The sequence below is a fragment of the Varroa destructor genome, unplaced genomic scaffold, assembly GCF_002443255.2.
Source record: "Varroa destructor unplaced genomic scaffold, Vdes_3.0 BEIS01000004.1, whole genome shotgun sequence".
Taxonomy (NCBI): Eukaryota; Metazoa; Arthropoda; class Arachnida; order Mesostigmata; family Varroidae; genus Varroa; species Varroa destructor.
The window spans coordinates 35,478,439-35,489,318 of NW_019211457.1; the positions used below are offsets into that span (position 1 = coordinate 35,478,439).

Here is a 10,880-nt window from a genome sequence, read left to right on the forward strand (position 1 = left end):
AAGAAGGACTAGGCCGTTGACAGGAGATTGACAATATATCGGCTAGGCCTTCCATATCCTGACCGCGTCCAAATCAGCGTCTGTTACTATTTACTTTATTACATATATACATATGTATTATTTTTTGGTTTAAATTGCCCGTCCCCCAAAATATGTTTCATGTAAATTCCAACAACAATCGAGCAAAACTTATTGGAAAAATGTAACCATTTTTTCGTACAATGAGGCGATGTAGTTTCCACGATGTATTATTAGCTTTTCTACAAGTACTCCTTTGCTCAGAACTGTCGGAAAGCTGTCTTTGCTTGTCCCATATAAAGGGTAGGGTTAAAAGTAATGTATGTAAACTCGATATTGTGTGGTTGATTACAGCTGTTTGCTGTCACAAAGGTTAGTCGCAGACATGTCACAACGACGCACCATCGTTTTTTTTAGTGACTGGCCTTAGCACAGTACCAATACAAAACCTCGCCATTTTGGGGAACTAGTGTCACTGGGACTTTTTCTGGTCGACGGGGCTGCTTGCTAAGGGACGGCGGGCAATTCGTCTTCGGACTTCGATCGAAAGCTAGCCGTAGCTTCACTCTTTACAGCAGCCCGCGACTCTCTGCATAACACATCGGAGACCTCGTTTACTCTCCTTCTCGGTTAAGCAAGGCAATGTAGAAAGCACCAATGATTTTATTTTAGCATTATTTTTCGGTGTTCTTTGTCACCCGCCTTCACACATAGTCGTATGTAGTGAGGTGTCTGCCGCTACAAACGCGTATTTAAGCAATATTGTTTGGCTTATTCAAATGCATATTAAGTACCTGCGCGTGACGCCGCTTGGTAGGCGTATCAATTTCAACAGGGTCTCTGTTCCCTTTTCTGAAACGTTTTGTTACGTCTATTCTAATTCATAATATCTTACTACATATGGTGTCGGATTACTACTTTTTTTTTAATGTACTTCAAGGATTTATCTAACATTAGATCAATCCTAAAAAATAGAGTGCCCACGATCGTCTTATTTATTCCAGTAACCACCACATATTATCAAATATATAGATTCTACTATACAATGCTGTATATACGTCAAATGGACAGCTTATCCATGTCATAGTTTCTCGTCAGCTTGCTTCAGATATTCATACGGACTAAAGCGGATTGTACGAATAACTTTATGCGAGCGAGCAAGATAGCATCTCATGGATATTATATATAATGTCTCTCTAATTATATATCTTCGTTAGAGCTTCGTTACAGCTTATGGTGATGTTTGCGCATCAAAGAAGTCTACACCCTGATACGAACTCTGAAAGCGCTATGACAGAAGGCACTCGAGTATTAGTGCTAATACAAGCGCCGTAAAATAAAAAAACAAGGGGGCACTGAGATATTGTCAATTGCTGTACACCAAAGGCGCAGGCACAGCGGAATGGAAGACGTGTATCTAGAATGTGCTATATATATATATAAACTTAGATATTCGTTATTATAGCTCTGTGACTATAAAATTAGTTCAGAATGGGTTCTTAGACAGAACAGCTTGAAATATATAGGATTCAGGTTATTTGTGTTCCCTGGTAGCAGCTATTACTTGATTAAGCGCCACAGTGTGGCAAGACATGTTAACCATTCTTCATATATATCATTCCTAAGCGGATTACGGATTTTGGCTTTGGGAGTTCAAACAATGAAGACAAGTAGAAACGTAGTTGTTGTCACACAAAGAGCTCTTCTATGGACACATTATGATCATTGTTTTAATATAATATAGTTCTTCTGCTGTCAACCATTGTCGTTTCTTCCGGCACATGGTATATTTAACCAGTAGTAATTTAATTATTCCTGATCTCAACGCACGTATTGTTTTAGAATTTTTAATACGTCCGTTGATTCTTTAAACATCTTACGTTGCTTAGATAGCTGTCATAGCAGTTGACCATGGAGATTGCCTTTGTTGGGCGAAAAAAAAAAGCGTTTTTGATACATTTTTATTTCGCCTGTCGCCAAAGCCACAGAATACTGCCCGAAATACAAAGTTTCTTCGTTGTCGAAGACTTGTCTTGTTCCGGTCAGCTTTGTTAACTAACTGGATCTTTCAACAAACAAATAATCGCCCGAGAAGATACCATGACTGTTCGGCGATGATCAAGCAACTGCGTTCGAGAGATTTACCTAGAAGAACCGTCTTTCCCTGAAATTTGTGAAATTATAAAGAACGAGCTATATTAGCAATTTAGCTACATAACTAATCTCGACTGAAAGTAAATGTATTGTTCACACCTGACACGCGATAAAATCATTGTTTTTTTGTTTCAGAAATCCTGTCAGCTCTACCAATTTTGTAACTTACAGCGCAGATATACCGGATTAATTCGGCAACTTATATATCATAACATTAGAATCAGATCACAACAGGCTGGTAAAGAAATCCTCGTAACGGTTTAGTAGATAACGTATTTGTCTACTAATATTAGGGACACGTTGTGGTCTAGGTTCGAACCCGGGCATAAACACACTTTGTTGTTGCTGGGGGCGTAAAAACTCGAAACATAGAGGGTGGTAGAGAAAACGAAGCAGTCTCGATAGCTGACAACTTTTAAGAAACCGAGACAATTTAATAAAACAGTTGTTTGTGCTACAGTACATTATATACATATACATAAATATATAAATACAGTACAGTATAGATTTTTCGATGTGCGGTGATCATCTTTGTAATTACCGTAATTATCATTCCGCAAAAACACCTTAAAATTAAATTTTTCAAGAATGACTCACACCTAATTTTTTAGCGTGCATATAATTATAACTGCGAAATGATTTTTGCGAACTATCACCTCTGTTTAATCAGGTAAATTTGAAGTAATCTTTACACACGCTTCCGGCTCGAAAGCACTAGTCTAACCAAGCCTGCACTGAATTATCCTGACGGAGATCGATAGTGGCTTACCTTCTGTTTGGTCGCACTTGAACTTTGTTCTACTTTAAGCTTTCATGTCCCTCTTGTATTGTACGTCAATCAATACGTTCCTCGGTAAACAAAATTGCCGAGCCTCGTCAAACTCTACTATGAGAACGTATGTTTCATAATACAAAATAACTGATCTAATTCAGTAATTTAAAGTTTGCCGAGCGAGATCGTCCTTTGATATAGCTTTGAGTAAGGTGTCTTTTTTTTCGGAAACACAATCTCAATTCTCTGCACCACAGGGTACACGTCGGCACGCTTAGAACGTTCTCCTGGCCGACCTAGCCATGCGTATCCTACGTAACCTTGTGTACGGCTTTCCTCAAGCGATTTGTGCACGCCGACTTATACCGCCATGGTTCGCTGTATGATATTTACTGCCTACTCTGTCACTCGTTGGCCTACCGTAAATAGCCGCCCGCATTGCTAAATGTTTTTATGATGACAATTACTACCTTAGAGTTTTGTGTTAATTTCTATACAATCCATGATCTTGATAATTGTGCTTGAGTTAACACAAGTAAACGATATAGTGCATCATTCTTTTTTTCCCACCCAAGAAAACAAATTCTTTTAGGTTTAATACTTGATCAATAGAATTTACATATATGCAGTGCCAGCAAGTACTCTCAGTCTAAAATCTACGTTGACTCTATTATTGGCTGGTAAAAACGATTTATAGACCGCCTATAAAAGAAAACCAATTCTAGTATAGCACTTGCAAAAAAAGGCACTAATTATATATACAAACGTTGTTTTATACAAAGGAGGATTAATAGATTATCTACACGGGTTATAGATAACCATACTGAGAAATAACAAGGAGCATCGCCAGGGCACTCGGCGAAACTTCCTGTATGTTTCCTTCTGCCTGTATGTTTCAAAAGAACTGTCATATATATATACGGCGTACTGTCGCTTTTGCTTGCCGTTGCTGAAATACATACTGACTTGTTATAATTAATGATAAAATTTGAAATAACAAACACAAACGTCCTTGATTTGAGCTGTAGTTATTATAAAAGAAAGCGCCGAGTCCACAGACCGTATGTTTTTCAAAGTTTGTTAATGGCAAAACGTAGGATTAAAAAGTTCAGCAAGGCACTAACAGCAGGGTATATGTTCAAGTAGTTGAATATTTTTATTTCTATGAAATACGTACGTAAGATGGAGTTCAGTGTTTAAACATTACCAGACAGAGATTGATAATACTGTTGATGGTGATCATAACAAGAAGCAAAGGTGCTAGGGTTAACGAAGACTGTATTTAAACAATGCAGACTTTCAAAAGCTCGTAACTGTATACATAAGTCTGTAAATATTCTATTTTACGCTGACAGTTAGATACTTGTCAACCTATTTTTCACAACAGAACAACCTACGCCTCGTATGCCAGCTAGCTATTATTTATTGGGCTTCATATATGGTGACCCAGTTTCCATAACGGCACAGTTATAATCACGTAAGGACCCCCAAAAGTTCGATTAGCCATTGAAACGGCCAGCCGATGCTGGCCACTATGCGTAAAAGTAAAAGAGGCATAGATCTAGGCTTTTCCTACGAAGTAAACGAGACGTGTATAAATGAATGCTGAAGAGCAGCTGCGGCCCTTCGGTGAGAAAGAAAGGGCTCGGGATGTTAGTTGAGCACCTGTCTCGTGACATGTCTGAAACAAGGTAATCGGAAATGCCCGAAGAAATACTTCGGGGCCTGTGAAATGAAAAGCTGATAAATGTGGTCCTTGTGTTTTTTTGCTAGAGATCCTTTTGTGTAAAAAAAATCCAAGTCAAACTACTCCACTTCGACAACAACTTTAGCTCTGAACTTAGGCCTAACCTCTTGCCTGCTCTACTCCGAACAGATTCACGTTACTAAAAAAAAAAAAACTAGGAAGTAATATTCTATTTAAGATGATTGAAAAACGAATGCTATTATCCTCCCACGCAATGCCTCTTTCAAGCCATCATTCTAAATCAACTTCATAAAAGGCCGTTCATTATCTATTTATATTGATTTTATTTATTACCTTTTATCGTTATAGAAAAAAGGAAAATGTTGTAAAGGGCGCCACGTATTATGACGTACAGTAAATACTAGAAGAGAATAACTGCAAATATTAACAATATCGGTATTCTTATTACATAGAGTTCCTTCAAATTGAAAAATACCTTTAGCAGCACAATAAAGGTTATATTTATCGAGTTTGAACAGTACATAATTATCTTTACATATATATAACCTGATGAAGATAGACGGCCAACCTGCTCATACGCTATCCATAAACGTTGTTGATAAATACGGTTTTCACAGTGGCTTTAAGAACGACACAGCATCTCACTTTTCCCGGATGTTTCCCATGCACTCAAATATTTAGAGATATTTACAGTTGGCTTCAAACCGACGCTCTAAAAGTATGCGGTCATTGCCTTGCAACAGAACTTAATAAAGAAGTTGCGTTGCCAGGATTCTGTCTGTTAGCGAAAATAGTCCCTAAGCTTAGAGGCTATATGACTGTAAGGCCACCGTGCACCGTTTTTCAGAGGAAACTATATCATGTACTAATAATATGAAACACCGATTGCTCAGCATAATTTGATAAGGATTTGTTGGGAATACTAGTTAAAAAACATATTCCTATTCACAACAAAAGCGTATCGTTTAAAAGAGTTAGCATACGTACTTTGAAGTATATGCAGCTTGAAAAGCATCTTAAATAACGAATATATAAGGAAAAAGATTTAATACTATTTAGCATACTAATGTTCAAGTTTTTGCACTTAGACAACCAGATTATGTTTGATAACTGTTCCACAGAGCAGCCTTGAAGAGTATTTTAGTTTGATTCTTATAACCGCCCTGCGTTTGCTCGGAGCTTTAGAAACGTCTCGGTCTTCTTTGCAATGTCGATGGATATCTTCCTAATCGCGTGATAGGATTCTAAAGTTCAAGATATAATTCATAAGTTCAGCCCAGATGAAGTGATGCCTTTTCATATGAATCAAATTCATATCAACCAACATATTTAAGCTAAAAAACAAAAAGTCCATTTTACAAAAATTATTTAACCCAATGTGTTTACCATATCAGAGCATTACTGCATCGTAGTTGCAACTTCTGATGATATTAAATGTCAATAGACAACAATGTTTTTTGACAGCGTTATCTATTTGATACTATCACGCTTCATAATTTTGCCTTGCCCTTTTCCGTGCTGTCGCATTCATAACTAGATTCGAGATACGACCGCTCCTCACTTCTGGCTCCCGTTATGTATTATTGAATTATCTATAGATTTTTTTTTGCGGTTACGCGCCTCTTTGGGTGTTTTTTATCTTTGGGCTCAGATAAGTCGGCCGACGCAGAAGGTTTCAATGACGCATCAAGTTGTGACAAATGACGAAACGCCAATCCAAAAAAAGCAAAGTTTTTAAACTTCGTATGAACTTTTTATGCGAATCACACTCTCCTCATAATAAGACGTCTATTATCGAGTGTTAAACCACACTTTTATAGCATCATTGTAAAACCTATAAACTTCGAGACAAAACAGGTGCGAAAAATGAAATATACACATTGTTAATTTTTTTGTCAATTGTGTTTTCCGTAACACTTTTACATCGTCGGACTTAATTGCACAAAGTAAGTTCCGTTAGAGCTTCGAAGTAATTGCTTTATTAGTTAGCTGTGTATACTTATAGTTAAACAGGTAACCACTAAGAATATCAACGAACACTGCCATTAAATATCTGCAGTGATTATAATTAATACATACTTCCTTGCCGAGCTGCCTTTATAACTTCTTTCAAGTTACTGTGATGTAAGGGCAATATAAAATGTTGGGAAATTTCAACTAGCCATTTTCTACCTTTTTCGTTCTCGTATTATTAAGTGATAATGGTGTTTTTACCTAACGACTTGAGTCAAGTTGACATATATTTAGCGCCGCTGTTTGTGATCCCTCTAAATCTATCAATTAATTTATTTATTCTGTTTTGCTATGCATTTTTTACTCTACTAAGTCAGTTTTACCATTATCAGTTTCATTTGCTAGTGATCGGAAAAAACAATAAACCCTCACTGCAGAATCTGGAGATTATGCTAGGCACAAAGCATACTCGAGCCCTTCCAGGGAGACTTCAACAATCTCTGCGATGTGTACTCGGTGCTGCTAATGCAGAAGGATTAGTTTGTTTTATATATTAAATTACTTTGCTTACGGAATGCAACTAGGACACGTATGTATCCCTACCTGACACTCTTGTTTTTCCCCGGTAGAACCGTCCCGCCAAACGCTACTCTGAGAGTGGAGATCGGCCTCAACTTCGTTCTGGGGCATGTCTCCCAAGGATACTCATATTCCTTTCGCTGTTTTACGTTGACGTAGAGAAATTACTTCTCGTCACCAGTAACAATTTTGTGTAAAAATCTATAGATGTGGCTACATATTGCCCAGCATAGGGCGAGACGTCACGAGACAGTGAAAAGTTCTGTTTCCCCATGCTGCTCACTCAATTTATTGGAAGATTTTTAAATTTTCAGTAAATTTCATAGGTTGAAGGTGCATCGAGATAGATGGCATATTCATAGTTAATTTTCTTGACCAATTCAGGGCTCGTTTACTGTCCCTCTGCCTTCAAGAGTGTTTCGAATTATCATCCTGTGAGAGGTGCTTTCTGTAGTTTTAATATTCCGTTATCGAACTTTGTAAACAAAGCTTAAGTTATCCATCCAAGACCACTTATAGGGTTGACAACGTATATGATATAAATTTTCCAGATTGTTTCGGAAGCTTCTTGATTTTGACAAAAACTGAAGTAGAGTAGGTCTCAGAAATGCTCCTTTTATTACCAGGAATATCCATTTTTGAAATTCGAATTCGGGCTAAAATTCTGTTTATTGTACAGTTAAATTATAATGTTTTCCCGCTATCCTCAACCTTTAATTTCCTTGTTGCTTAAATCTCCTGATATTTAAAGTTTATATTAATTATCTTTTTGATTTTAACGTACTGCTAAAAACTTAACCAAACAGAAGTACTAATCGAATATTCAAAAATAACATCTAGCCCATAGGCTATTTTTTTTTCCAAAATACAACGACGGCTAGGAAAAATAATTTGTAAAAAGTGAGATAATTTCAATCGAACGGCACTAGAAAAGCTCATCTCGAGTATTTTTCTATAACACGAAACCGTAGCACAAAATACCAATGCATATTTCGTCATTGAGAATTTGAATTGAAAGTTGAACCATTCAAGCTTGCATTGCCAAGTCTAGATCTTTATATACAGTTACGTGACAGGTCACTGTCAGGACGTCAAAATGCGGTGAAAAAGGTACTATATGAGAGAAAAATAGACGGGTAATAGTTAACCGAGCTGGGCTGTAGCGCTTGTGGTTTTGTGATGGAAGCTCAGCTGTGTCAGTGTTGTCTCTGGGGTTGTAGCTTTACGGTGATGGTGTTCTGAGGTGATTAACTAAGAGTGACCTGTGGCCAGTCAACGGGCCTATTTGCAAGCGGTTTAAGCTCATCAATGGAACAGCAACCAGACTTAACAAAGTCTGCTTTCAAACAAAGTCTGAGATCAGTGCAGAACTAGTGTTTAACTTGGTAGCTACGCGTTAAAATAATTCATCGCAATTCATAATGGCGTTCCGGTGTGTACTTGGATTCAACAAGGAGGTGAAGTGCAAAACTTTGTTATTGAAATGCACACAGATTAACAAACACTTTAATAAATATAGTATATTATTTGATATAATTATAATTATCCAATGCATCAAGCTACAAATAGTGTGAGAGAATGCACGTTACTACGATAATACTACAAGCAATCTATATCATTATCGGTAGGACAATCGCAAATGTAACATTAACAGTTAACGGTAGGACAACTCCCATAGTGCAGTCCATTTTTAATATACCTTAGTGATAATGCTAGACTTCTGAAACATTTTCTACCTGTATTTGTGCACAGCTATTTCGCCGATATGTTTAGGTCGTGTCAAAATAAGCGGAGATCTGATATAAATTTAGCGTGCAGTGACCTAGTTCTCTGGATATGTTTTTCAATGGCAACATTTCTGTCGGCATCGATAACCTTCTAAGTTATAGTCAACACTTGAATTATAAACCACTGAAGCAGCCTAAGTATTAATCGTTGCTATTGTTGGTTGCGGAAACACGTTAGGCAAAATGCCAGGTTGTCTTACAAATAGGAAGCAACGAGCGTAGATACTGCGGGCTGCGCGGCCGCAGAACCATATCCAATATAGCGTACAGATATCCAGGAAGTATTGCTCGACCCACGTTCTTTTGTGATGCTCGTAGTAACGGCTCTCGTCGAAGTGCAGGCATTGAAAGAGATTCTAACTTCAAGTTACGGGAAAGCTATACTATTAGAATATGTATAGCCATGATTAATCTAGATTATTTCTAGATCACTAAGGCGCGATTTTTGATGGTTTTTATTGAAGCGAACTTTTATGTGGAAAACGAGTTTGTTTGCTAATCTCAACTTAAAAATACTGCTACTAGCAGCACAAAAAGAGATACTTTACAGACTATATATATATATATATATATATATATACATATAGTTGCGTAGACAGAGGACCAGCTACAAATCGGCGTGAGGATAGTAACGAATTTAGCTTTCGTTGTTCAAGGTGAATACGGAGACTTTGCTACCTTCCACTCACGGTATGTCCCGTACTCGCATTAGACCAACGGTATATAGCAAGCATGAGATCAAACCCCGCCGAGAGGGCTACACCCCGAAGATGTACATCCGAGATCAAGTTCAACTAGCAACTTGTGTGGTAAAACAAACAAGAACAAGCCAACTTTACTCAGAGTAAGCACGTCAAGATTATCAGGAACGTGTCAGGAACAGTCGCACCGATGTCAAGCTTCGTCGGGCCCGTTAGAAATACACACAAGTAACAGATAGGTCGCATACTTCCTGACCTGATGGCCACGAATGTCACGAGACTTGCGGAATTTTATAGTAGTCTTCACTTTAGCGTACGTGAAGCATCATGTGTAGACGTCAACGATGCTAGAATTTGGTCAGAGAGCCCACATTTTTATGAATATGAAAGTTGCGCAAGGGTTAGAAAGATTCAATTGAAGTGGAACATCAGAACAGGCAGTTCATTAAGAAAATGCAAATTATGTTAGCACTTGCAATACTAGCTGGAGAGCGGCCAAGTGAAAGACCGTGAATTCTAAGTTACGTGATATTTACATACATGATAATGGCTCAAACAGATTGACCATCATTTATGACAAGAGAGGCATATATTGTGGGGTATTTAAGCCCATAACAGAGACCCACACCTCTATACAGAGATCCCTGAACAAAAATTTGAATCGTTTAATGGGCTTTGAAGGCAGAGAAAATAACCGGAACTGAAATAACACTAACACTAGGACACCTTGATCTTCGACTAACCAATTATCTAACGGAGTTAACGTTCAGAAACTCGCTAGATACGGATAGCTGTCTTGACATATAGCTATGTCTGCAGAGCTGTTCAACATTACACAACACAAAGAAAGTCGTATTAGAGTAGAGCGGTCGCACCGAAAAGTCCATATAGAAACTGTAAGAGCAACCAGATCGTGTATCAGAGAAATGCTACACACTCGTATAGGGAAACAATGAAGGAGCGAATCGTAAAACATCCGGCCAAATCTCTGAAAAGCGATCAAAATTAGATTGGTGGAACTGCCACTCTATGGGTGGCTAATATAGCAGGAAAAAAAGTTTAGCCAACATAAAATATAACTACGAGACCTTTTGCTGGCACGCAAGATATAGGCAACTTGGGAAAGCAACCACAAAAATCAACGTAAAATACTCTACCACAACGTTCGCGAGGCTGTACATTGGTACAACCAAAAAAAATATGTATAT

At 37.8% G+C, this 10,880-nt stretch overlaps 1 protein-coding gene and 1 long non-coding RNA gene across 5 annotated transcripts in view; one reads left to right on the forward strand and one right to left on the reverse strand.

Annotated features, from left to right (window-relative positions):
• Positions 1-10,880, forward strand: part of LOC111249235 (protein NDRG1-like) — a 39,508-nt gene that overhangs the window by 16,122 nt on the left and 12,506 nt on the right. The window lies entirely within an intron of this gene.
• LOC147756130 (uncharacterized) overlaps positions 659-10,880 on the reverse strand; it is a 16,312-nt gene continuing 6,090 nt past the window's right edge. Inside the window, exon 2 of the long non-coding RNA XR_015326291.1 lies at positions 659-2,182. This is a non-coding gene — a long non-coding RNA (uncharacterized LOC147756130). The remainder of the gene's footprint in view (positions 2,183-10,880) is intronic.